The sequence below is a fragment of the Mauremys reevesii genome, linkage group 2, assembly GCF_016161935.1.
Source record: "Mauremys reevesii isolate NIE-2019 linkage group 2, ASM1616193v1, whole genome shotgun sequence".
NCBI classification, from domain to species: Eukaryota; Metazoa; Chordata; order Testudines; family Geoemydidae; genus Mauremys; species Mauremys reevesii.
In genome coordinates this window covers 96,052,479-96,079,882 of record NC_052624.1, presented here as the reverse complement: position 1 = coordinate 96,079,882, position 27,404 = coordinate 96,052,479, and the positions used below count along the sequence as shown (strand labels likewise).

Below are 27,404 nucleotides of genomic sequence, written 5' to 3'. Positions count from 1 at the left end.
TATAAATGTATTTTATAGTTCATTTAATTTTCACTTATGCATAAAATGTCAGTGTGTCAAACCCTACTTTTGAAAGCAGCATTGATTGATTGACTGAGATAAATGCATTACTTTTGAAGTGTCTGAATAAGAGGAGTTAGTTGTTAAAGCTTAAATGTGAAATTAATCATGTCATACAATACTCATTTGCAAGTAGTTGTCACTGGTTAAGAGGAAGTATTGAATCCCACATATGAAGTTAAATATGATATAAAATATACTGATCTGGAAGCAGTTTTGTCAAGGAGCAAGAGACAGTTATGGGCCTGTTTTTCCCATCACACTATTTTCATACTAAGTCCACTGACTTCAGTGAGTTTATTCCTTATTTACCAGACGTAAATAAGAAGAGAATCAGGTCCATTTTCTTCATTATGACATTAATGTTATAAGAAATACGGCATCCCTTGGTATATTCAGAAAGTCAAAAGGTTTTAAATGGAACAGGTAAGCTCCTTCAGAATCCTTAGGTTGATTTGTTGTCATACTCATAGGCAAGCAATATTTTGTGAGGATTATACAGCAACACCTTCCTTTCTACCTTAGCAGGCTCAGCAATGTTATGTCATGTGTTACAGGGCAGTCATTTAAATCAGAGTGGGGAAAAAACTTTTTTTTTTAAATCAAGTTGCAATTTATTAAAACAGATTTTAATTTAAATTATATTTTTCTTTTGTAATATATTGACTTCAAATTTAATTTTTACAACCTATATGAAGGCCTAAATGGACTATAATATATTAAAATTTAAATTAAACTTAGAAATTCAAGCAGTAAACATTTTTAAAGAAAGTCAAACCACTGAGCTGGTGGAAGTCACTGGCCACATACCAAGAATCAGTTTGAAAGGCTAAACCAGCTTTTGACCGCAGTAGTCTCTTACACAGGTGCAGAGAGAATATTTTCTTTATTTCTGTTCAATCAGTTCAATGATTAGTTCATTCAAAATTGAGAAACTGATTGGGAGTTGAAAAAAACAGTAACACTTGTTTTCCTCTTCTAACCTATGAATAAAAATGAGGTGTGAGAAGATGAGATCTACTAGTTCTTAAAATTTTGAAGGACATGGTGATCAGTTCAGTTCACTAATTACCAATGATGCTTCCTTTGTTTAATAAATCAGTTTTGAATACAAATGTGTTTTGTTACACTTTTCTTATGTATACAGTGCACATAAGGTAGCTTTATGTAACTAACGAAAAAAATTAAAATGCTGTATTTTGTGCATTTTCACTGAATTCCATTTCTATCCAAATTAATTTTTACTCGTGATTTGTATTAAACTTTATCTAGTAAATAAGAAATGAGCCACCATTTTCTAATATAATAAATGTTAAAAAAAATAAAGAATTTGAATTAATGTTTGCTAAGCTATATAAATTGCTTAATGTGATCTACTATATCTTACTGGTTAGCAAAAATCATCACCTTTGGTATAAGGACTGTATGTAATTATAAATCAACATGTTTTAATATTTACCAACAAGTGAAAATAAAACTTCTTTGACATTTGTACATTTGTTTTTTCCAAAGACTAAATCAAGTATTTACATCAAGACTTCCTGCATACTGATATAAATCATTATTAAAATCAGTGATGTAAATCACTTTAATTTAAATCAGTGCTCCCTGATTTAAATTAAATAAGTTCATAAAACAATTTATCTTGGTTTTATCTTCTCTAGATGTGACATGTAGTAGTGGATGAAGAGGTGTGAGAACAAAGCCACTTGATTGTGAAGTTTAACAGGATATTAATTGCGTACTGGATGATTATAAATGTGAAGCACAGATGATGAGTTAAGAGCGCTTTGTTTTGGGGACAGAAGAGAACAAACATTTATTACTGAATAAAAAGGTCAACCTGAGCCTTGTTTTTCTATGCTACAGTCTTGGTTTTGCTTGTTCAGTAGAGAAGAAGGCTGCCTAAAATCATTCAACCTTTACATTAAAAAAATTATTTCAAACCTGCCCCGCCCTTATTTAAAATTGGACAAAATTACCCTGCAACTGTCAAATAATTTTTTGGAATACTATATCTCACGTCCCCTTTTAATTAGGATTTGCCATATATAATATCTGCGGCAGACAGGAATTTAACATACCCTTCACTACTCCTGCCCCTCTGATTATTAAAGCGTATAAAATTGCACTAACTTCATATTGTGTGATCCCATAATAAAAGACTAAGCTATCTTTTCCATTGGCCTGCATACTTTGAAATATCTAGGGGAAAAGATACCATGCATGGAGAGGACATGTGGTGATGCTGCTTTCACCAGTGTTGTCGCCTTGTTAATATAGCTGAGCGTTTCTATTCAAATCTTTTAAACATTACATTAAAAGATGAAACAACCACTTGTACTGCTGTTGTGCCTCAAACAAAGCCTAATTTAAAAAGTTTTTGAAAGTAAAGAAGTTGTCGGGATGTTCCTAAAATAATACAGGATTCACACTTTTATGCCTAAAACCAGAAGGCCCAATCCAGTCCCCATTGAAATCAACGGGAGAGGTTTGCCATTGATTTCTATGGGCATTAGTTCAAATCTGTGATCAGACACTATAAATATATGCATTTATAGGTCCAGTATCTCTTTTAATTGATTATTTAGAGGCTTGTTTTCTCTATCCTTTCTTTTTTTTAAAAAGACCTTGAGAACTGCTTATTTTTACAGAGAGGCTACCACTGCAAAACTTTCCTTTCTAATAAGTCATCAGTTGCTTCCACATCTGGCATTCCTGTTACATTTCCTGATTTTTACTGTTCATCAAGGTTGTGTTAATGCTAAATGCATACAGTGCTGACAAAGAGCATTCCCTGCTAATGTATTTATTAGGTTCAGGAACATTGCCTCAGTATTACAAATATGTTAATGTGTATGTTTACTTTATACACGGAAGTGTTTTGCTCAGCTATAAATGTTTGCTCACTAATTGCTACATGTGTCTGTTAGAGGCTGAAAATGCTTGTAGTCAGGAGACATGAACAGTTATCCCTCATGTTAACTGATGAAAATTAGTTATGTTATCAGTTTTAACACATATATTAAAGGTTATAAATATCTCGTGTGTATTCTCATGTATTTCTTTTTCTAAATCTTAAATTCTATGACTGGGTATGGGATAAAACTGAATCCTGAGGAATTTAACTGGGTCATTAAAATTAATTAAAAGAATATTTTTAAAAGTAAAAATGGTTTGCATTTAGGACATAATTCTTCCCTTGGGTTTACAGCTCTCATTGAATTTTGAGAGGGAGAATTGTTTGACCCTCTAATAGTATGGAGTCAGGTTTTTTCCATACATGTACCTATAAAAGCCACTGTAGTAAATCCTCCTCCTTAAGAGGCGGTAACTAGGTCAACGGAAGAATTCTGGTCACCTAGTGCCATCTACCCAAGGACTTAGGTTGTCTTAAGTATGTCACTCAGGGGTGTGGATTTTTTATCTAATTTTCTAGTGTAGACCAGCCCTAAATCTGTCACCACACGGCACCACAAACTTTCATCCATTCATAAACTGGACTCAAATAGAAATGTAATTTAGGTTTGGAAGAACATTCTTAATGCCTCCTTGGTTGCTCCTCCAATCTCTAACTGTGCTGGCCATTTGCTAACGTTGATTTGTGGTTTTCCTGCTAGTGATGTCCCAGAGAGCTCAGCCTTTCTGGGAAAGCTCACGTTTCATGTCCTTTTTGATTTCTTGGACGTGCTTCTGTTCTGTAACGCTTTCAAAAAGATACCACTTCCATCCCCAAAAGCAGCACTTTGTTAAGCCTTCCCTCAAATAATGATGGGAAGGCTGCTGAAAACAGCTGCCTGGGGTGTGAGGAAAGTGTGGGACCTTCCCTTTAGAGATACCTGGCACAGTTGGCAGATGGCTGCTGCCAGATCATATGGCAGAGCTCTACTACAGCAGAGGTTGGATCTAGGGAATGATAGTAGGTTAGTGTGTTTAAGCTTTGGATATATCTGAACTTTAGGGGGATCCAGTGTTTCCTCACCACAGAGAGCTGCTCAGCCAACCCAGTACATCAGTTTTATAGCAAAAATCATAGTTCTGTGTAACCAAGCCTTAAATAACTCTTCTTATAAAACTCTACATTAACAGGTATTCATTTAAGGGGCCCTTACTATATTATAATATTAGTTTGTCAAGTATATTAAATATTTTTATGACAAGATAATTCCATTCTTCACAGGGCAAATTGTATACACAATTGAGATTTCTGTAACTAAGTTGATTATATGCCATGTAATTATTCAGCAGAAGCCAAAGTATTTGCTATGTTAACAACTATAGTATTTATGCCACTAATATATTTTTCTATTCTGAAACAATATTTTTCAGATCTTGTTGGGATCAGGTTTTCTAACAAGTGGTAAAAGATGACTTAGGTTATGTTGGTCTTCTGCTGAAGACTAATGGAAGTAGTATTGTACCCTTCCAGAAATGTCTGTCAAATTATCAAGAGCTATTGTGATGGATAGGCAATTTTGTAGAAGTGGGTTAACTACACACATTAATTGGCCTCTGTTCATCAAGTGACTGCGGAGGATGAACTAACCCAAACAAACGACTAGTGGCCTGCTAAAGGTTTGCTGAAATGATTTTTTTTTTGTAAGCTCCCCGAGTAGAACAAAGGAACATCTTTTTTAAATGTGTAATTACTTTGTTTCACTCTAAAATAAGATTATTATTAGTTCCCTAAGGTCCTGATGAATATGAACTGCACCCATTCTGTTTTCTCTGCCAGAGTGAATGACAATAAAGATAGGTAGCATTAGCTATTCTTTACAAACAGCTAAGTCTGGTGGTTTGCATACATGGCTGTAAGGACAAATAGAGTAAGCCCCAAAGTATAAGCAAGCTCTGTACCTGTCCAACAGATATCTCAGGTATGTGAGGGTTGTGTGGATGCAGGAGATCCTCAGTGGATACTCGTCTTGGTTCCTCTCCCTCCTTTTACGGAGCTAGACTGCAATAGCCTTTCTAGTTCATTAAACTGTCAGTTGAGGACAACTTGTAGAGTAAGTTCCTTTATGACTGGTTGTGTGTCTGCTCTTCTCTCTCTACCAGCCACCATGAGGATGTAGTTCCGACTTCTCTTGCTGATAGCTCCATTTTACAGCCAAAATATTTTAGTGTACAGGGGCAACTAAAACCAGTCAAGCCTCCAATATTTCAACTACAGGACAAGGAGTGTTAGTGTAGTGGGGTGGTCACCCCGCTCCGGCCCTGAAAGGGTAAAAGCAGCCCTCTCCAGGGCTGCAGCAGGGTAAGAGGGATTAAGAACAGCTGGGGAAGTTGAGTGGGTATCTGACCACAGCTGTGGCTGGCTTAATGAGGGCACAGCTGGCCCTTATAAGAGAGCTGTGGGCCAGAAGCCAAGAGACAGTCTCTCTCTGCCTGTAGAGAGAGAAGGACCTGGATTGGAGGTTGCTGCGGTGGGCAGAACCCCTGGGTAAAGGGCACCGGGATCCGGGAGGGACACAGGGAGCCAGCGGCAAGTGGGACATCAGCCAGCAGAGGGTTCTCCAGAGCTGGAAAAGCTAATTCCCAGGACAACCAGCAGGAAGCACTGCACCGGTGTGACGCCGCACCGCTACAGTTAGATTTAAATTTCTTGAGATTACGTCTCATGGCTTTAACATTTGCATACATTGAACAGTGCTCTATTGAATACTGTCACTGTTGCAGTCTGCAACTTCCTGTCCATACAGGAAGTATGGTGAATGATCTATAATGGCAGTCTTATTATACCTTTTATTTCCCTTATGCCATAATATTATTAAAAACATATATCCTTACAATATAGTACACTTCTGCACATTTGAGGCAATGTCTTCAAAACTAGGACTTTAAATTTGTACTCCTGAGACCTAATCCAGGTGGGATTTTCATAAACACCTAAGTGATTGAGGAGTATATGTTGCATTGAAAGGAATTGCAACATGCTCCTAAGGCACTTAAGTGCTTTTGAAAATACTTCTTGTCGGTTTCTAAATAAATGTGCTGTTTGTCAAAAGTGGTGATGGCCCACAAATTCCCAATGAAGTCAATCAGACCACTTACTCAGGAGCCTAATTTAGGCTCCTCTTTTTTAAAATATTGAAAATTCTCTGTCTTGCAGGCCACTTTCTACCCTGCAGAGTGAATATCCTAAAATAAGAGTGAGTTTCTGTCAAATAGACACTTTCTTTACATGCAGCACTGGTGACATTTTAGGACTCTGGGCTTTTGTTACCACTTTTTAGATGCTGCTTTTTTTTTTTAATCTCCAAGTATGATTGAAACCTCTATTTTTAACCATCCCCTCCCAAGCTAGTGTCTGTATTGGGAAAAGGCAGAATAATTACCTATTCCAATGCATAAAAGACTTGTAGTAGACAGATGGATACAACCAGGGCCGGCGCTTCCATTTAGGCGACCTAGGCGGTGGCCTAGGGCACCAGGATTTGGGGGGGCAGCAATTCGGCGGCGGGGGGTCCTGGGGGGTCTGGGTCTTCGGCGGCAATTCTGCGGTAGGTCCTTCACTCGCTCTGGGACTCACCGCCGAAGTGCCCTGAAGACTGGGAGCGTGGAAGGACCCCCCCGCTGCAGAATTGCAGCCAATGACCGGGAGCGCAGAAGGACCCCTGCCTAGGGCGCCAAAAACCCGGGCACCGCTCCTGGATACAACTGCATGAATATTCCCTAAAATAAAAATTTGGTTCATTCTTGTTGTTTGTAGGAATTTCTTTTAAGGAGAAGAAATGGAGTCAAATTCTAAATCCAGAGTAACTCCATTGAGATTCAGCTTGTTTTGAAGTCAATGAGAGACTTTGTTTATTCTGGAATCGGGCCATTATGCTGATATAACTGAGACTACTTCAGTTGGAGTTGGGTGCCAGTCCACCTCTGGGTCTTCTAAAAACTCCAGCCTTAATTCTTCCTTTTTTTAGATGGTGCTACTAACTTATTTTAAATGTGCTTTCTCCAAGGAGCAAAGGATCATGCACCTCTTTAACAATAATTTACATAACAAAACTGTTCATAGGTCAACCAAAAACTACACTGATTATTTTATTGCTAAATTATGAGGTCAGAAGGGTCATTTTATTTATGGTCAAAATTATGGTTCCTGTATAACACATTCCATCAGACTTCCCTAAATGTATTCCTGTTTGAACTAGAGAATATATTTTAGAAAAACATCTAATCTTGATTTCAAAATTTCCAGTAATGAAGAATCTACCGGAACCCTTTCAATAGGTAATTACGCTCATTATTAGACAAATTTAGACTATAAATAAGGTGCAAATTTTTATCTTCAGCTTCCAGCCATTGAATCTTGTATACCTTTGTCTGCTAGATTGAAGGAGCCTCTATCAAATTTCTTTTCTCCATGTAGGTCCTTACAGACAGTCATCACCCCTTAACCTTCTCTATTAAACTACATAGATTGAGCTCCCTTAGTCAGTCACTAAAGTATATTTTTCGAATCCTTGAATCATTTGTGTGGTTCTTCTCTGAACCCTCTCCCGTTTAACATCCTTCTTGAACTGTGAACACTAGAACTGGATACAGTATTCTAGTAGCAACGGCACCATTGCCATATACAGAGGTTATGGTATCTTCCCATTGCTACTTGATATTCCTGTTTGCACATCCGAGGACCATATTAGCACTTCTGGACACCGTATTGCATGGGGAGCTCACGTTCAGCTGATTATCCACATGTCTCCCTAATCTTTTTTGGGTCACGTGCTTCCCATGTTAGTTTTTATTCCTATGAATATAGCCTATATTTGTTTTTAGATGTATGACTTTACAGTTAGCTGTATTAATGCATATTGTTTGCATCCACCCAGCTTACTGAGTGATCCCCCATCTTATTCTTCAACTCTGGATTTCATGGCCGTGGAAAAACGTGTCATAGACCATGAAATCTGATTTGTTTTCCCTGTGATGCTGGGACCCTGGAGCTCCTAGCTGCCAGTTCGGCTGAACTGGGGAGGGACAGGAGTTGTCCTTCCCCTGCACGGCCACTCTTGGTGGGGAGATCAGACCCCCCTCAAGAGGAAGTGCAGAAATGAGGGTGGTGGTACACCCTCACTTCTGCACTGGAGCAGTCGAGGAGCTGGGATACTGGCTTTCACCTCTCCCTTACCTGGGGCTCCTGCCGCATCTCGGGGTATGGAGCTCAGGGCTTCCTCCCACAGCGTCTCCTGCCGGGGCTGGGGGCTTCTGCTCCTGGCAGCTGCAGCTGGGGCTGCCTGGACTCGGGGCTTCTGCCCACCACTTCTCCAGCTGGAGCTTGGGGCAGTCTGGGTTTGAGGTTTCTGCCCCTCGTGTTTCCAGCCAGGGATCAGGGCTTCAGCCCCTGTGGCTTCAGACGGATTCAGTGTAGCTGGGCTCGGGGTTTCATTCCCCCATGGCTCCTGAAGCGAGGGTGGCAATCTTGGGGATCCCATCCCCACAATATCTTTGCAACCCCCCACCCCCACTTCCATGATCCCATTTTGGGTCAGGACCCCTCATGGTTAGAACAGCTGTGAAATTTCAGATATAAACAGCTGAAAGCATGACAGTGACCAACTTGAAAACCTTCTGGCAGTGAAATTGACCAGAATGGACCATGAATTTGGTAGGGCCCTCAATATAGGGTTGTTTTTCAGTCCAAGGTGAAAGTGTTTTTTCTTTTCCTCCCTTTGATAAATGTCTAGAATGGGGTTCTCAAACTGGTGGTCGGGACCCCTAAGGGGGTCACAAGGTTATTACATGGAGGGTTGCGAGCTGTCACCCTCCACCCCAAACCCTGCTTTGGCTCCAGCATTTATAATTGTGTTAAATATATTTTAAAAAGTATTTTTAATGCATAAGGGAGGGGTCGCAATCAGAGGCTTGCTGTGTGAAAGGGGTCACCAGTACAAAAGTCTGAGAAAGCCGGTCTAGAAAAAAGTAAAGACCATATTGCTTTAGAAGATACTTCTTCCTGAGAGTTCCAAAGAAATTAATTCTGTGATCTCTTAAAAAGACATTTCTCCAGTCTGTCAATCTGTGATGGAGAAAACACTGGAACACTTAGAAAAGCAGAAATTCATTAGAAAGAAAATAAATACAAGGGTTGTGGGGGGGAGTGTACTAAACAATGATTGCTTAATCTAGAGAAGAAAATTGAACAGAGTTATTTTGTGATTAAACCTTTTCAAGCAAAAGACAGCTGTAATATAGCACCAGCTGCAGAAGACTCTTAGAATAGATGATGTAGGGGGCCTTATCCATCTATTTCACCTTGAAGCAAATACAAGAGAAAATTTGTCTTCATTTTTAGGTGCTCACTATTTATCTTTGAGGGCAGAACATTTCAAAGAGCTTACGTTCGGTATCTGTTGTTGGTTATTTGTAAGTAATTAGAGCTGTGCTCTTACATTGCAGGACTTAAACCCCCCAACTCACTTGGTTTTGCTACAAACTCAGAATGCAGGTCAGGTTCTTTGAAAGGGGTGTAAGTGTGAGCCAAGTTTTTGAGTGAACGTGGCAGCAGTTAGTATGCCTGTCTAGGTGACACTGACATTTAAGTGAACCATTGATACCAAAGAATGGAACATAGTCATAGAAAACATACAGCCAGATTTTGGCTTCATCCACACAATTGGGGACAAGTCATTCTATGTTGTGGATCTGCCTGAGAAGAAGTCTGCCCACAATTCAACAGTAGGTGTGGGGGAATGCAAGCTGTGTGCTTCTAATGGGATGGGTTGTTGGAGTGATGGGAACATACTAGGAGCCCTATTTCCTTCCATGCCATGAGAGATCTGAAACTGACACTAAGGGCAAGTGATGTGATTTACAGACATTAAAAGGAGTGGTTGAGAAATAGTGCGTCTCGAAGGCCCTGCCTCTCAGCAGCTGCTGGGCACAGTCTCTATGGAGGACCTGCTTAATAGGGAGCTCTGGCAATCGGATGGAGGAAGAGTGGCTGCAAGAAGGCAGACAGGCAGCAGCTGCTGAAGCAGACTCGTCTTCAGGGGAAGGACTGGGACTGTAAGACTCAGGTGGGAGGCCGAGGGCCTGTCCCCCATTCGCCCTGTCTAGGCAATACGACTGATTCTGAGGGTGAGCTGATGCTCTGAATTCTTGAGCCTGTGGAAGGAAAAGTCTGGGGCCACACACCAAACCGAAGGAAAACAGAGAAAGTAGGAAGTTGCCCAGTGGAGGCAGGTCTGGAGTGGAAGCCAAAAAGAGACTGACCCAGCCCTTGCCCCTCTCTCTACTTGGGCTCTGGGCTGGGACCAGGTAGAGAGGGGAAGGCCAAGGTCTCCCTACCCTTCTCTCCTCCCCTGGCTGTCTGAAGACTCCAGGGAAGGTGATGAACTGTGACTTGACCATCCACCCCTCGGTCCCCAGACTTAAAGGGATTCTTTGGTCATGGCCTGACCACTAGGTCTGCTAGCCTTCGAATGAAGCCCACTACAAAGTAGTGGAGAATGTGGGCAACCTAAAAAAGGAGAGCAAGCTAAAGATGAATGTGGACAAGCTGTTGAAATGCGTATGGATGAAGGGCAGTAGCAGCAGACTCAGTTGCTCCAGCAGCTGACCACACATCAACAGCAGCAAGTCTTGCAACAGCTTACTGGGGAATTAGCCTCCCAGCAAAGAGATCAACAAGTGGTGCAGCAGATGGCCATGCTGTTTCAGATCAGGGTACACTGAGGAGTGTGGAAACAGCCCACTCCCTGTTTTGAGACCTCCACTAAAGCTAACAAAAATGGGGTTGCAGGATGACTCTGAGGCATTCCTGGTCCCTGTTGCAAGGGTTGCTATGGTGGCTTGCTGACCTGCCTTTTATAAGGGCCAGCTGCAGTCTGATTGGGCGTGGCCCCAGCTGTGGCTACTTCCCCAATCAACGCAGGTATTCCCCTACCACAGCCCTTTCCCAGGGCTGTTTTAAGCCCTTCATGGCAGGAACGGGGTTCCTGCCCCGCTACAGCCACCATCCCAAAACCCTCACTGAGGGATGAGAATCAGTACCTCCATCCCAGAGAAGTCCCACAGGGAAATACTAGGCCTGGTATATGCCATACGGCCCATACCCTGTAGGGGAAACCTTGATCAGGAGAAAACACTTGACTGAGTGATGCTTTTATTTTATTGGCCAGGCATCCACCAAAAGTACTGTACCTCCTACCCAGAATGGCAGTGGGCAAGTCAATAGACAGTACCCCGATCCCCACTGATACCTCTCCCTTTGATAGGGACCCCATTTGAGAGGATTGGCATGGACATGATGGAGACGAGTGCAGCTGGATTCCACCACAGAATAGTCATCTATTGGACTATGCCACATAATACCTCCAGGTGATTCCACTCCACCCCAGGAAGGCTCATGCAAGTGTTTGTGTGGGTGGGAATTGCTCAGAAAATAACAGATCACAACACCAACTTTGTCCCAACTCATGAAGGAACTGCATAGCCTGTTGAAGATAAAAGCCTTGATAAGATTGGTGTGTACCACCCCCAGTCTGATGGCCTGGCAGAGAAATGTAATAAGACCTTGAAAAGTATGTTGTGGAAGTTGGTAGCCGTGGAACCTAGCTACTGGCATCAAATACTTCTGCAACTCCTGTTCACTATCCGCAAAGTCAATCAGGCATCAACAGGGTTCTCCCCATTCAAATTATGGGAGACAGCCAAGGGGAATCCTAAACCTCCTTCAGGTGACATGGGAGGAATGAAGTTCCAAAGCCGCAACCTTAGTACAGAATGTGCTATTGCTGAGAGAAGTTAAAGTTCTTAGCCAAGTTTGCAAGAGAGAATCTAGTCAAGGCATAAAAGGGGCAAGCACAGGCGTACAACAAGGGAAGTTGAGGCGTACAACAAGGGAAGCTGTGTCCAAGAGTTCCAACCAGGGGCCTGGGTGTTACTCCTGGTTCACACCTTAGAATCCAAATAGTTGGCCAGATGGCAAGGCCCCTCTGAAGTGATCAGATGAGTTAGAGCAGTAAACTGAGATTTAGGAACCTAGCAAGTGAAAAGACGCTAAGGTGTACCTTGTCAACCTGCTAAAGGCCAGGAAAGATCAGGAAGAGTTCCTGGAAACTTCATTCCCCCTAGAGGCCCAGCCCCTGCAATTTCAGCTATGATCACGTCTTGGTAGAAAACCTGCAGATGGAACAAAAAGTGGTAGCTCCAAAATCTGCCCAGTCCTTCTCTGCGATCTCTTCTGCAGTTTCAGGACAGACTAACCTCGTGTTCTATCACATACAGATCCTTGTAGCTCTCTCAAAATCCCTGAGGAAATAAAAATATTATTTACTGCCTACTGTAACCACGAAGGCTCTCCTTAAGTTCTGATCTGGACTTTCACAGCTATGGAATGGACAGCTGACTGCACTATTGTGCGTGTGGAGAGAGGTCTTAAACTGTATTGGGAATATTTTTTTTATTCTGTTGTCTATTAAAAAAAAAAGTGCCTCAGTTGCCATAAATCTAACTGTGCTGGGCCTAAGAGGAGCTATTAAAACCCCTAACCAACCTAAAATAGCTTTTTAGTACCCTACAGTTTTAAAGATCAATATCATGGGCCTTCTGGAGCTAGAAGCATGTGTTGTGTCCTGCTGGGAATCTCCCAGTCTCATATTATAAGTTCCTATTTTTGTCTCTGTGGAGCTGTTAAAGTAAACTTTAAAACTTTTTAGTGACATTCTTCTGTCTAGAGAAGCTGTTACTGGTGCCTATGTGAGTCTTGCCCATATTAGGCTTCAGGCAGGTGTAATTTCAGGGAGAAATTCTACATTTCAGAGGAGGGGAGATTTCTTTGGCAAGTTGATTTTAGGGGGGAAAAAAAAGCATCTTTAGATGTTCTAGGGCTTGCAGTATTAAAACAGTCCCAGGAGTTGGTAGAGAATGAGTGGGCAGATGTAGGAGAGACATTTTTACAGTTTATTGCAGAACTAGATGCTCTGAAGTGTCACCATCTGTTGTCCTACAACCCAGTGGTCATGAATTTTGAACAATTTTACTTTCTTTGGTAGTCAGATCCAAGTGAGTTATGAAAATTGTGTTTAGTCTTCTGGTATTACCCTTATTATACTGGTCTGCCTGTGATCTGCAAATCTGGGTATTGAATTCTGCAGCCCTGGGCTCTCATATGCCTTGTCTACACCATGGGGGAAAGCCGACCGCTGCAGAGGAGCATGTGGATCAGACACAGACTTCTCTTAGGGGAGAGTCTGATGATAGAGAATCTCCAGGTTATAGTCAGGAGCAGAGGACGGAAGAGGCTAATGTAAGGGCAGGATCAGATGATAAACAGTCACATAAAAAAGAATCTGGCACATCAGAAAAAGGCAGACTAATAAACAACGACAAGTTTTTAAAGTGCTTGTACACAAATGCTAGAAGTCTAAATAATAAGATGGGTGAACTAGAGTGCCTTGTGATAAAGGAGGATATTGATATAATAGGCATCATAGAAACCTGGTGGACTCAATCAATGGGACACAATCATTCCGGGGTACAAAATATATTGGAAGGACAGAACAGGTCGTGCAGGGGGAGGAGTGGCACTATATGTGAAAGAAAGTGTAGATTCACATGAAGTAAAAATCTTAAGTGAATCCACATGTTCCACAGAATCTCTATGGATAGAAATTTCATGCTCTAATAAAAATATAACATTAGGGATCTATTATCGACCACCTGACCAGGACAGTAATAGTGATGATAAAATGCTAAGGGAAATTAGAGAGGCTATCAAAATTAAGAACCCAATAATAGTGGGGGATTTCAATTATCCCCATATTGACTGGGAACATTTCACTTCAGGACAAAATGCAGAGATAAAATTTCTCGATACTTTAAACGACTGCTTCATGGAGCAGCTGGTACGGGAACCCACAAGGGGAGAGGCAACGCTAGATTTAATCCTGAGTGGAGCGCAGGAGTTGGTCCAAGAGGTAACTATAGCAGGACCGCTTGGAAATAGTGACCATAATACAATAACATTCAACATCCCTGTGGTGGGAAGAACACCTCAACAGCCCAACACTGTGGCATTTAATTTCAAAAGAGGGAACTATACAAAAATGAGGTGGTTAGTTAAACAAAAGTTAAAAGGTACAGGGACTAAAGTGAAATTCCTGCAAGTTGCGTGGGCCCTTTTTAAAGACACCATAATAGAGGCCCAACTTCAATGTATATCCCAAATTAAGAAAAACAGTAAAAACTAAAAAAGAGCCACCGTGGCTTAACAACCATGTAAAAGAAGCAGTGAGAGAGAAAAAGACTTCCTTTAAAAAGTGGAAGTCAAATCCTAGTGAGGCAAATAGAAAGGAGCACAAACACTACCAACTTAAGTGCAAGAGTGTAATAAGAAAAGCCAAAGAGGAGTTTGAAGAATGGCTAGCCAAAAACTCCAGAGGTAATAACAAAATGTTTATTAAGTACATCAGAAGCAGGAAGCCTGCTAAACAACCAGTGGAGCCCCTTGACGATTGAAATACAAGAGGAGCGCTTAAAGACGATAGTCATTGCGGAGAAACTAAATGGATTCTTTGCTTCAGTCTTCACGGCTGAGGATGTTAGGGAGATTCCCAAACCTGAGCTGGCTTTTGCAGGTGACAAATCTGAGGAACTGTCACAGATTGAAGTGTCACTAGAGGAGGTTTTGGAATTAATTGATAAACTCAACATTAACAAGACACCGGGACCAGATGGCATTCACCCAAGAGTTCTGAAAGAACTCAAATGTGAAGTTACAGAACTATTAACTAAGGTTTGTAACCTGTCCTTTAAATCGGCTTCGGTACCCAATGACTGGAAGTTAGCTAATGTAACGCCAATATTTAAAAAGGGTTCTAGGGGTGATCCCGGCAATTACAGACCGGTAAGTCTAACGTTGGTACCAGGCAAATTAGTCGAAACAATAGTAAAGAATAAAATTGTCAGACACACAGAAAAACATAAACTGTTGAGCAATAGTCAACATGGTTTCTGTAAAGGGAAATCGTGTCTTACTAATCTATTAGAGTTCTTTGAAGGGGTCAACAAACATGTGGACAAGGGGGATCCGGTGGACATAGTGTACTTAGATTTCCAGAAAGCCTTTCACAAGGTCCCTCACCAAAGGCTCTTACGTAAATTAAGCTGTCATGGGATAAAAGGGAAGGTCCTTTCATGGATTGAGAACTGGTTAAAGGACAGAGAACAAAGGGTAGGAATTAATGGTAAATTCTCAGAATGGAGAGGGGTAACTAGTGGTGTTCCCCAAGGGTCAATCCTAGGACCAATCCTATTCAATCTATTCATAAATGATCTGGATAAAGGCGTAAACAGTGAGGTGGCAAAGTTTGCAGATGATACTAAACTGCTCAAGATAGTTAAGACCAAAGCAGATTGTGAAGAACTTCAAAAAGATCTCACAAAACTAAGTGATTGGGCAACAAAATGGCAAATGAAATTTAATGTGGATAAGTGTAAAGTAATGCACATTGGAAAAAATAACCCCAACTATACATACAATATGATGGGGGCCAATTTAGCTACAACGAGTCAGGAAAAAGATCGTGGAGTCATCGTGGATAGTTCTCTGAAGATGTCTACACAGTGTGCAGAGGCGGTCAAAAAAGCAAAGAGGATGTTAGGAATCATTAAAAAGGGGATAGAGAATAAGACTGAGAATATATTATTGCCCTTATATAAATCCATGGTACGCCCACATCTCGAATACTGTGTACAGATGTGGTGGTCTCACCTCAAAAAAGATATTCTAGCACTAGAAAAGGTTCAGAAAAGGGCAACTAAAATGATTAGGGGTTTGGAGAGGGTCCCATACGAGGAAAGATTAAAGAGGCTAGGACTCTTCAGCTTGGAAAAGAGAAGACTAAGGGGGGGTATGATAGAGGTATATAAAATCATGAGTGATGTTGAGAAAGTGGATAAGGAAAAGTTATTTACTTATTCCCATAATACATAACTAGGGGTCACCAAATGAAATTAATAGGCAGCAGATTTAAAACAAATAAAAGGAAGTTCTTCTTCACGCAGCGCACAGTCAACTTGTGGAACTCCTTACCTGAGGAGGTTGTGAAGGCTAGGACTATAACAATGTTTAAAAGGGCACTGGATAAATTCATGGTGGCTAAGTCCATAAATGGTTATTAGCTAGGATGGGTAAGAATGGTGTCCCTAGCCTCTGTTCGTCAGAGGATGGAGATGGATGGCAGGAGAGAGATCACTTGATCATTGCCTGTTAGGTTCACTCCCTCTGGGGCACCTGGCATTGGCCACTGTCGGTAGACAGATACTGGGCTAGATGGACCTTTGGTCTGACCTGATACGGCCGTTCTTATGTTCACTGGGGTAAGTCGACCCAAGTTACGTTACTCCAGCTATATTATTCACGCAGCTGGAGCTGACGTAGCTTAGGTCGACTTATTGCAGTGTCTATATCATGCTACGTCGACAGGAGATGCTCTCCTGTCAACTTACCTTACTTCTCTTGTTCCGGTGGAGTACCGGAGTTGACTGGAGAGCACTCTGCTGTCGATTGAGCAGGTCTTCACTAGACCTGGTCAGTCGACCCCCACTGCATCGATTGCAGCAGCGTTGATATCTAGTAAGTGTAGATATGGCCATAGTATGAACGCCTCCATCGCTTTGTTGCTCCCTTTTGAAAAGAGCTGGAGCTCTGTTGGCAGCACACCTACCCAGCACAATAATACCAACACCGTCTCAGAGTTTTTGGTGCCCATGTAGTCTGACTGGGAATTTGTTCTCATAATGACAATATCTGACCACCACCGCCACCACCTCCTGCACCAGGGCCAATTCCTTTCCAGTCCTTCCCTCTACCACAGCGGAACATCCCAGTAGCATTGTCTGAGATCTTCACAGGAATTCACTGAACAGGTTGGAACCCTCTTCAGAATCTGACTGACAGGCTGAGAATCAAAGTGGTGCTACAAACTGTCAAGAAGCTTCTTTCTTCAGTAGAAAGCCTTTCTGCATATATTTCAACCAGGAATATCCCACCTGATGGTAATAAGCTGTTACAATAGTTATGAATAATGCCTTAATTATAGCCTTTAGTGCCATACTTCTCAATGAAACCTGAACAGTGCTACACAATTCAACTGTCCTTGGATGAAATCCTTGCCCCCATTGAAATCACTGAAATCAATAGCAAAACTCCCATTGGAGCCAGGATTTTCAGCCTGGTCTTGACTGAAATAACTGATGACCTTTGAGCTCTAACCTGATCTTCGATTGAAATCTAAACTTAACTATAATTCCCATGATAGGATACTTAAGGAAGTGCTAATAATGAAAGCCATTAAAGCTGCAATGCAAACATAAAATACATAAATTAATATTTGAATAGGTTTTGCAATAAGTCAGAGGCTTATAGGGTCTGGTAGTTTACGTAAGTAGCTAGTATGAATGCTTGACCAAGGGATGTAAGATTTAACAGTATGTAGCTTGTAATAGACAAATAAACTGTAAAACAGCTTATTCTCAACGTAAAGTATTTGTAGCGCTTTGTTGGTATTATAACCATGCCCACTTGTGGTGCTTCCCCTACATACTGTTTTTCTCTCTCTCGGTTTAATGGTCTCCATTGAATAGGGAGTATGCACAATTCAGTGGAGGTTACTTTGCTATCTATATTTCTATTTCTTTTTCTGTAACTGCAATGATGCTGGTTTGTATGGAACTAAAGTCTTCATGTCTCTGTGACTCACTGATCTCATTATATACATAATTTTATGTAGCTACTTGACTACGAACCTGTTGTTGGTGACTTGTGCAATTTGTACCCCCAACAATTACAGTCATCTGCAAAATGGGCCAGAAGCCAGAACTGCAGTGCAACTAGGCATTGGTTTATTAGACTGAAGTTGCTAGTGAATTTGCCAACCATTTGCCTTAAATCTCATGTCTTAAAATTAAGACATGACACAGAACATTTTTTTAAGGAAGGCTTATCAAAGGGGGCTGGGGAAGGGGTGGGTGGGAAGGATTTCACAATTCCGAGGATCGAAGTGGATTGTTATGTTCTGATTTAAGCTTCAAGAATCTCCTGTATCCTGTATCTCCTTTATTATCTACTGTAAAGCAGTACATAATACAACACAAGTTTGTTTCCTGTAAACTCTGTCCCTCAATGCTTTGCAGACTTGCATACAATTAGGTAGAGGGGTAGCAAAATGAAGTATTGTGGGAAAAGGACTAAATATTGATTTTTGTATGAGAGATGGCTTCCTTAAGGTTGATGGATACAAGAAGGTGATTGCCAGATAGTGCAAGCTACAGAGCAGCTGTAAATCCCCACACTGACTGAAGCGAGATGGTTGATGGGACAGAGAGGAGGCTGGTGCCCAATGAGCGGAATGCTCAGAGAGAGCAGTAGATCAAGATAAGATTCCTTTAGGTAATAATACTTCACACTTATATACAGCCTTCCACGTGAAGATTACAAGATGCATTAGAAAGTTGGGCGAAATCTGATTTTTGTCTGGTGGATATAGAAAGATGTATATCCCTAAAAGATGTGTAGTCTATTCCTATCACTTGTTCAAATGTTTAAGCTGTGTACTCCCATTAAATTAAATACACTTAAAGGAGTCTCCTCGCTACAGCCATATATATGGAACTCTAAGGGACAACAGAGTCACAAACTGTAACCATTTTTTAGGACACTTTTCAGCACAATCCCAAACTTCTTTAAAAGATTTCTATTTCTAATGTAAAGTGAAGAGATCTAATCCTTACTTCCTGAGAGTACTGCCTGAGTAACCAACAAGTAAAGACCTCAGGATTTGACCAAAGGAGTTAAGTTAAAATGTGACAGGAATTCCAGGCTTTGAAATTGTCTATATAACACTGTATGAACTCCATTTGTGCATGTTGTGATTTGCAGAAATGCCTTTTAACTGGCCACCTCCCTCTGGTCACCTGCATATGCAATTACTGTGATTAGACATGAAGTCATGGTAACTTCAAGCACAAATTGTGTGCATGTATTTTTGTACTTGCTGTTGCTGGGTACCTGATTCACACGGTTCTTAAAATCGGTGCGTCAATTACTTCTGAGGGTTCCCACTGTACTGATATCTAGTATATTTATGTGATGTCTTCATGGAAGGATCTCAGAGCAGTCCATAACCATTCATTAAATGTTTGCAATACCATTGTGAGTATTTTATTGTTCAGATGGGTCTGCTGAGACTTAGCCTCTAAGTCCAACTTTTCAAATATAACCTCTAACTTTTGGATCCTCAACTTAAATGCCTAGATAATTTTTCCAAGATCCCCTGTAGAGTCAGTGTCAGACCAAAGAACAGAACCCAGGAGTCATGATTTTCAGTCCCAAACTCTAATCCTGAGCCAACACTGCCTTTCTGTGTACATTTAATATGTACTAATAATTTTGCCTGTCTTCTGAGAAAGGTATTTTTAAAATTACCTAACCTGTTTATTACACTTTAATAGTCAGCTTAATATGATTTGAATTTATTTTTGCTTTTGCTATGTAGAGAACATAGATTTTATTTTAATGATAATTAAATTGATAAATTAAATTGTCAAATAATGTAGGGTGTTAATTCCTGAGTTAGAGAGACTAAGTGAGTGAGGTAATATCTTCAGTCCAATAAAAAAAAGGAAAAAAACCTACCTCAGCCACGCTGTTTCTCTAATATCTGGGGACCAGCACAGCTACGACACTGCTAACTTATCTATTGGTATTTGGAAATTAAAGTGATTTATTGGCACAAAGTTTCTTGCAATCATTTTTCACAAATCCACTTCTCCTAAGTTTTGGCAAGATTATTGGTATGATTTGCAAGTAATATGCAAAGATACTTAAATAAAACTCCTGAATTTTGTAGAGAGCAAACGTATGCCATCTAAACATTTAACTAACCATATACACTGCACACAGAAAATCTACAGTGCTGTCTTAATAAGCATGCATATTATATATTTACAATAGTAGGGCACATAATATAATTTTAGTAACTCATCAAATTACATATAATGCAGTACTCGTACCTGAAAATAACTCTCCACAGGTCACCTGCTAATTTCAACCAAGTGTTTGACAACTGCTGGCAGACCGTTGGATTCAACGTGGTTGAATCAGAGCTGTATGGCATACAGAATAACAAGTGCATGCTGGGTACTGGTTGTGTGAATGTCCCAGGAAGGGAGCCACAAATATTTCAAGGTACTCAGGGTTGTAATACAAGTGGTGAGACAGTGTCTCACTGGTCTGAATTGAACCCCAGAATATGACAATTGCTGCTTTTTCTGTGTTCCTGTTTAATAGCATAGAAACTCCTGTACTGTGTGGGCTGTTGGTGGGCCCTGATCATGCAAGGTGCTGAGTGTTTCCTGGAAGTAGTTCAGTGCATTCACTTCCCATTGCAGTCAGTAGGAATTTTATACATTGAGTAAAGTGTGCTGGACCAGGCCCTTAATGGTTAATTACAGTGTGTGTTTCTGTGCGTTTGCAGCGATCCTGAGGGGCAGTCAGGAATGAGAGGAGGAGTTGGCTGGGGTGGGGAGTCAGGGGCAGGGGTTCCAGGGGCAGTCAGGGGACAGGGAGAAGGGGTGGTTGGATGGGGCAGGGGTCTGGGGGGCGGGGGGCATCAGGAATGAGAGGAGGAGTTGGATGGGGCAGTCAGGGGACAGGGAGCGGGGAGAGGATTCGGGGGGGGCCATCAGGGAACGTGGGGGGGAGTTGGATGGGGCAGGAGTCCCGGGGGGGAGGGGAGAGACCAGAACACGACCCCCTCCCCTAACCAGCCCTCCATACAACTTCCAAAACCCGATGCGGCCCTCAGGCCAAAAAGTTTGCCTGCCCCTGCTGTAACTGAAAGTGAATAAATCTCCTCCCGCTTCCCCCACTCCTGTTAAATTTTTACATAGATACTTTTGAGAGTACAAAACAAGTCTGTCTGGGGTTAATGTCTGCCTCATGGAACTTCATCGAACATCCTAATGTTGACTAATAACAGCAATTTGTCATACAAACATATCAAGATAATTGGCTTTGCTTCAGTGGTAATGTTGATCAGACTCCATGGCGGTACCGTCTGTCACCAAAATGATGTACAGTAAGAGTGCAGATGTTATTTAGAGTGTCTTACTAATTCCTCTCATAGGGAGAACTATATTTCTTCCTGTGTAGTATAATCTAGCTGTTTTATAAGGAGTACTGTTCATTCTCAACACTTTGAGCCAAATTTTATGGGAACAGATAAATAGTTAATGAAAATGTCCTATGTTGTAGCTCTCTAAGGCATGATATTAGCAAAATTTTGAATGATCTTGCTATGAAGGAAGAAGTTTCTGCTATAATTAAGACACACTAATATGGTGTGTTCCAGAAACATACAGAGTACGTACCTCTTACCTTGTACTTGTACCTTGTAGAATGCATTCATTGTTAGCTAACTTTGTATTCTTTTTTCATTAATCTAATAATCTAATCAGATCCTTTGTTCATTTCATTCAAATTAATACAAAGTATGCAGAGTTTTTCACTTCAAGAAAAACCATTAAAATATGGTATATTATTCCATTAAGATCATAATTTCAGTAGTTGGCTGTCGCGTTCAAAATACTGTCAGATTGAAGACTCCAGTTTATATTCCATTTTCATAACATACACCAATAAAGTTAGGAAAGGTAAAGCAGCTATATGAAAAAGCTATTGGTCATGTAAAATACTTGGGAGTGTAATAGAATGATGCTAAATGTTTACGTGAAGGAAAAGTATTAAATAGTAACATCATCTTTCACTTAGTAGTAATATAATTTGTTAGTGAGCACAACCTTTGCCTTAAGTCTGCTATTAAATCCTTTCTGCTATGAACTCCCAATGAAGTATTCAAAATGAAAACCAGCAATTCGCATCCTCTGCAGTGGAACTGTTATTTTTACTTGATGGAATCCTTAATTTCCAGCCTCGGCCTTTGAGAGAGTTCATTCTATGAAACGGAAGCAGAAACTTGCCTCAAGGCTAAGAACAGAGCTGTTGAATAGATTTTAATTGATGCATTTGTATGCCTTCTAATCTATCCACCAATAAAAATAAAGATTGGGATTTTTTTTTGTTTTAAGAGCTTATTATTTATCCAAAGCACAGATGACTATTCATAGCTACTTCTTGAAAAATTGTATGCAAGTTTTGCATGCAAAATTGATAGTATTGTTCCAGGCAGTAATTGTAGGTAATTGCACCCCTACACCGGCACACAAATTGACTAATTAGCCCATAACACTAAACAGTGCATACAGTATTGGGCACATACCTACAGAGCATATACAGTAAAGATTTATTGGAGCATTAGTCTCCTATACTGCACCCTGCTATGTTTATAGCTGTCCCTGTGGGCAAAACTTGCTTCTGTAAAGTAAAGGATTGGAGGTGAAATCCTGTCTCCTGGGAATTTTACTGTTGAGTAGATTTCACCCTAGATCAACCTCACTGACCAAATCATTAGCTCAGCTTCCAGCCTGAGTAGCATAGCTGGGCTGGACATAGCAGAAAGAAATAGAATAGCTGGGCTTAGAGTAGAAGAGCTAAGCTAGGGAAATGGTGCACAGAGGAATCCCTTTCTGCACCTCCAACTGTGGAGCTATTATTTGGCTACTGCTGTGGCTCTGAGACCTTCCTGCATCCCTTCTGTGAACTGGTAGGAGTGCAGGAGAGTCCACATAACAGCAAATCCTCCAGCATTTGCAATTCCCGTTGCATGCTGATCACACAGGAAGCTGTTGCAGATCTTTTTGTTGTACAGGGTTATGCAACCTGAATGTGGCTCTCCAGTGGACTTGCACAGGGTCACACAGGAATTACATTTTAGAGTCAGTAAGTGAACCTACATCTCTGGAGTTCCAGCTGTGGTACCTTGGAGCCTGCTTAAGCCTGATGATTTATCCTTGAGCTGGTGTGTGATGAATCATCATAGGCGGTTACCTTCGGGTATTATGATAGGACCCATGCCATTCAAGCAGGGTTCAGCCAATCCATAGGTAAGGACCCACCCCAGGTGATCCCAAGGCAGGTATATAAGCTCCTATGGGACGCAGTCTCTCCAAGCTGCTAATGGTCACTATCTGGCTAGGAACGCTCCCGTTGCCAGTAATTTCAACAGATTGCTTCTAATCATGTTTTTTCCATGCTAGTCAGACCCTATTCCGGCCTACATCCACTCTAGCCTCAGCCGATGACTCTGACACTAGCCTAGTGTCTTGATCACAACACCGTTTTTTGCTACATAGATAAGACAGATGAGTGAAAAGAAGGCTACACCAATGGTTTGTTATTTGCAATTAATAGTAAGCCCCAGGAATTGTTTCCAGATGCCAAGTGTATCCAACTCGTCATTATGCATGAATGGAATTCTCACTTTCTAAAAATAGTCAGTGGATTTCAGACCTTATACATCTGGTTAATACAAATGTTTGCAGAGTAGTACCTGCCAGTCTAAAAGTAGAACCTCTCAGACGAACACACCACTCCCCAAATTAATCGCGTGTGGCAGAACTCAATCATGGAACTGCAGTCTCATTGTCTAAGTCAATGCACCATGAGCTCAACTGAAAGGAGGAGCTTTGCTGGCTTCCATCATCAGAGATTTTCATCTATTGTACGCACTTCTTTTATGCATGTAACGTTTTTAATTTTTCTCCCCTTGCTGGGGATTTCAAAATGTGACTTAAAGAAAAGGCGCTGACGAGGAAGAGAACATGATATAGTTATTCGCAAAAGTGAGCTCTGGCAGAACACTCACTTCTACATTTTTAGCCATCAAAGTCTCATTAAAGCCTTTGGAATCACACAGGTGTTGGAGTATTTATTATTTTATAGTGCCTGCAAGTAATGGGATGTGATTAAGTAAAGGAACAGTTAGGCTGAATATCAGGAAAAGCTTCTGGTGGGACCTGTTACGCTGTGAAATATCTTCTAAGGGAAGACATTTTAAAATTAAGTTGCACTCAGCATTTAAGAATACACTGTATGGAACAATTCCCCACTGGCAGGAAGATGGACAAGATGAACAAATAGGTCAATTTAATCTCTAGCTCCTATGATCTGATTCTATTAATCACTGTCACACAAGGCACCCCACTCTGGAAAATTTAGAAGGGAAGCATATTTACTGTTTGAGCAATGCCTGACAAGAATTTAACGTAGTTAAAGGGTAATTCTCTCAAGTTTCTCACTTCTTGATAATCCCATTGCACTTGTGGGGGAGGGGATGGGATGTTGATTTTTTTTTAACCTTCTATAGGTGCTTGCTAAACGAGTGCAGAAAATCCCGAAAGTTACAGATGTTGAAAGTGTGCGTAGCATACATGTTCAAATGTGATGTGTGTGCAGAGCTGCTATGCACTGTGACCTGAGAAGGAAAAAAACTTTTAGAAACTATTTTGACAGATATTCTTCAGAAAATGGTTTTCCTGGTGGTAAGGGAATTGTCACCTCTTAAGATTGTGCACAAGCAAATGTGTTGCTGTCCTATTTTCTCCTCCCATAACTTGGTTTCTCAAGTTGTAGGCTTTTTTGGATCATTAATACAAATGCAAAAAGGAGCAGGCTTTGAAGTTTTACTTACACCTGATTCTGTTTTTTTTTTTTAAATAGTATTTTTGTTAAGATATGACTGGAAGGATGTAAGGAACAAAGAGAAATCCCTAAAACTTGCTTTTATGTGCCAAAACCATGGATGTGAAGACTTCACCTTCTGACTTGTTTAGCTTCTATATGCTCTTTCCCTGGTCCCAGTGCAAATGATTTCTACTATAATGCACTTACCCAGAGATATGACTGTCAGTCTATACAGCAGTACACTAACATGAATTTCCACTTCAGCACCAGGCTCTCTTCAGTGTCAGAATGAGGGCATGTTAGGTCAGGTTCATACACCAGTAAACTTAACATGTAAATAGAAGCAACTGCTAGGGATTTAAAAGCACAGGAGGATACCTCCAAAGCTGATTCTTACACATGAACACTTCCACAGAAAATGAAACATCTCACTTTTCCAAGGCAGAGGTTTACCTTTTCGGAGAAGAACATTGACTCACGTAGGGCCAAGTTTCATGTAGGACCTCAGATATTTGCACACAACGCTCATTGACTTCAGCACAATTTGTGCATTTTTATCTTAGAGACAGTTTTTTTGTTTCTAAAGTAAGTAGTATATATGATTATAGCCTTTACTTGGTTACTCTTTACAAAGCTTTTCTAATGTTCTGTTCCAAAAACAGTAGGATAAACTTCCATAACTACCAGGATTTATACAAAGGATTTTAGCTTGCAATTTGATATATGTGTAGATGCACTAACTGGTCCGTTGTCCCTCATCAACTGGGGGATGTCGGGTCAGAATCTGACCTGAATTACCCTGGCGTGCATATGGTCAAATTCTGATCTATTACTCTGGTGCAAAGCTAAAGTAACTCATTCTGGATTTACACCCGTGTAGCAGAGATCAGAATCTGACCCAAAGTATCGACTAAAGCGGATACAGTATATTAGTGTAGTAGGAGCAGTGAACAGAGGGAGATTTGAACAGGCCCTGTGAGAATCACCACAACAAAACTTGCTTGAGGAAAAACTCTTCCCCCTGGGGACAGAGAGGTGTGCATAAAATAGTTTATGTATTGCACAGTGTGTCAGGTTGCACCCCTTAGGATGCCACCTGATGTACTGGGATACCACTGAGCCCTCCTGTTCTGCCAACCTGGGCACCCTTTTTACCTGTCTTGCTGAGCCAGGCTATTAAGCCTCCTCCAGCACACTGGCAGGGCCACATCCAGCAGCAGAAAGACACAGACACTGAGATCAGCTCTGGGAAGACTCCGCTTTAAGGGACTTGCCCCAGCGCTCAGGTGTCCACCTCTCTTGGAGTGCAGACCCAAAGGTATATTATGAAATCTGCCTCCTCCCTCAGTGTTGGGGAAGGTATGCACAGTCTTCCCCCCTCCCCATATGAATTGCACAAACTGAGTTATATTATAAACAAGAAATAAGTTTAACTACTTAAAAAGGTGAATTTTAAGTGACTCTAAGAGGTAACAGACAGAACAAAGCAGATTACTGAGCAAATAAAATATGCAAACTATGCTTAATGTAGTTAAGAAACAAGTTACAAAATGTAATTTCTTACCCTAAATATTATTTTAGGCAGGTTGCAAAGTTTGTGGCTTAGAGTTCCAGTTATATTTCTTTTCAAACTGGACATTTGTCTCCCCCCCCCTTGCCTTCCCTTCAGATGTCTTTAACAATCTGTCTTCTTGGGCAGACCGGCCATGGAGAGGAGTCCCGTTTTGCCTTCCTCCCCACCCTTAATAAGGGTTACATAAGGTGGGAATCCTTTGTTTCCCTTTCCTTTTAGTGGAAAGTTACAAGAAATCCCAGAAAATGTTTAGTATCAGGTGACAAGACCACCTGACCTAGTAATGTCGCAGTTACGTCCCCTGGACACATCCCAAGAGGGGGAGAGATTAGTATCTTCATGGTCTTATTGTTCCTTCCTAATGGCCCATCGAATTTGATGGCCTGTCATCTGGTGGATGTCTTCCAAATACACACCCAGTTGTAATTGTTACATAGTCCATATTCCTAACTTTAGATACAGAAATGATACATGCATACAAATTGGATAATCACATTCAGTAAACTTTAACCTTTCTGATGATATCTTACAAGACCTATCTTGCATAAAGTACCTCTATTCTGTCATATCCATAACATAAGCATATTTCCATAAAGAATATGGTGTGTAATATCACACACAGTATTAGCTTACCGTCACCATGTGTGAAACAGCCTGTAGGAGTATTGGATATGCCGATGATAGGTTCTGTAGAGTATAGGAAAATCTAGGGAATTGGAATATTCCTGCTATGAGATGTAGGTGATGGTAACCTAACAAGGAAGGGTCCCAACACACTGTATAGTAATGCACTGTGCTTGCTGAGCTGCTGCTGTTAACCAACTGCACTTTATTTTATTCATTTTCATGCATTTGGCATCTTTCCCAATCTTGAGGCACCTCACACTATTTAAAACCCACAGCCACAAAAATGTGTGTCAACACACTAAATCAGTTCTTCAGCTGAGCTGAACAGGTCTTCACTTGAGTAGAGTCCTACACAGGGTGGAAAAAATGCTGCCTAACTGCCAAACCTCCGTAGTCCACTTGAGATAAAAGGTAGGCTTGAAACCATGCCCAGAAGATTAACAAATCCAGTCTCTTGGAGACCAATTAAGAAATTTTTTTTCCGGTGTTGAAGACCCCTCATGGCAAATGGTCTCTCATCATCCCCCTGTTTAAATAGAGTGAACTTGAGCACCT

General features: G+C 41.0%; 1 protein-coding gene across 17 annotated transcripts in view; it reads left to right on the top strand.

Moving 5' to 3' along the window:
* The window catches only part of TPK1 (thiamin pyrophosphokinase 1), a 476,657-nt gene that overhangs the window by 236,007 nt on the left and 213,246 nt on the right, over positions 1 to 27,404 (top strand). For 2 of the 17 annotated variants that reach the window (XR_005593750.1, XR_005593749.1), the window contains exon 3: positions 1,725 to 3,104. The exons of the other annotated variants lie outside the window; for them this stretch is intronic. The gene's annotated coding sequence lies outside the window, so the exon portion shown is untranslated. Of the gene's footprint in view, positions 1 to 1,724; positions 3,105 to 27,404 lie in introns of those variants that run through there. 17 annotated transcript variants of the gene reach the window in all.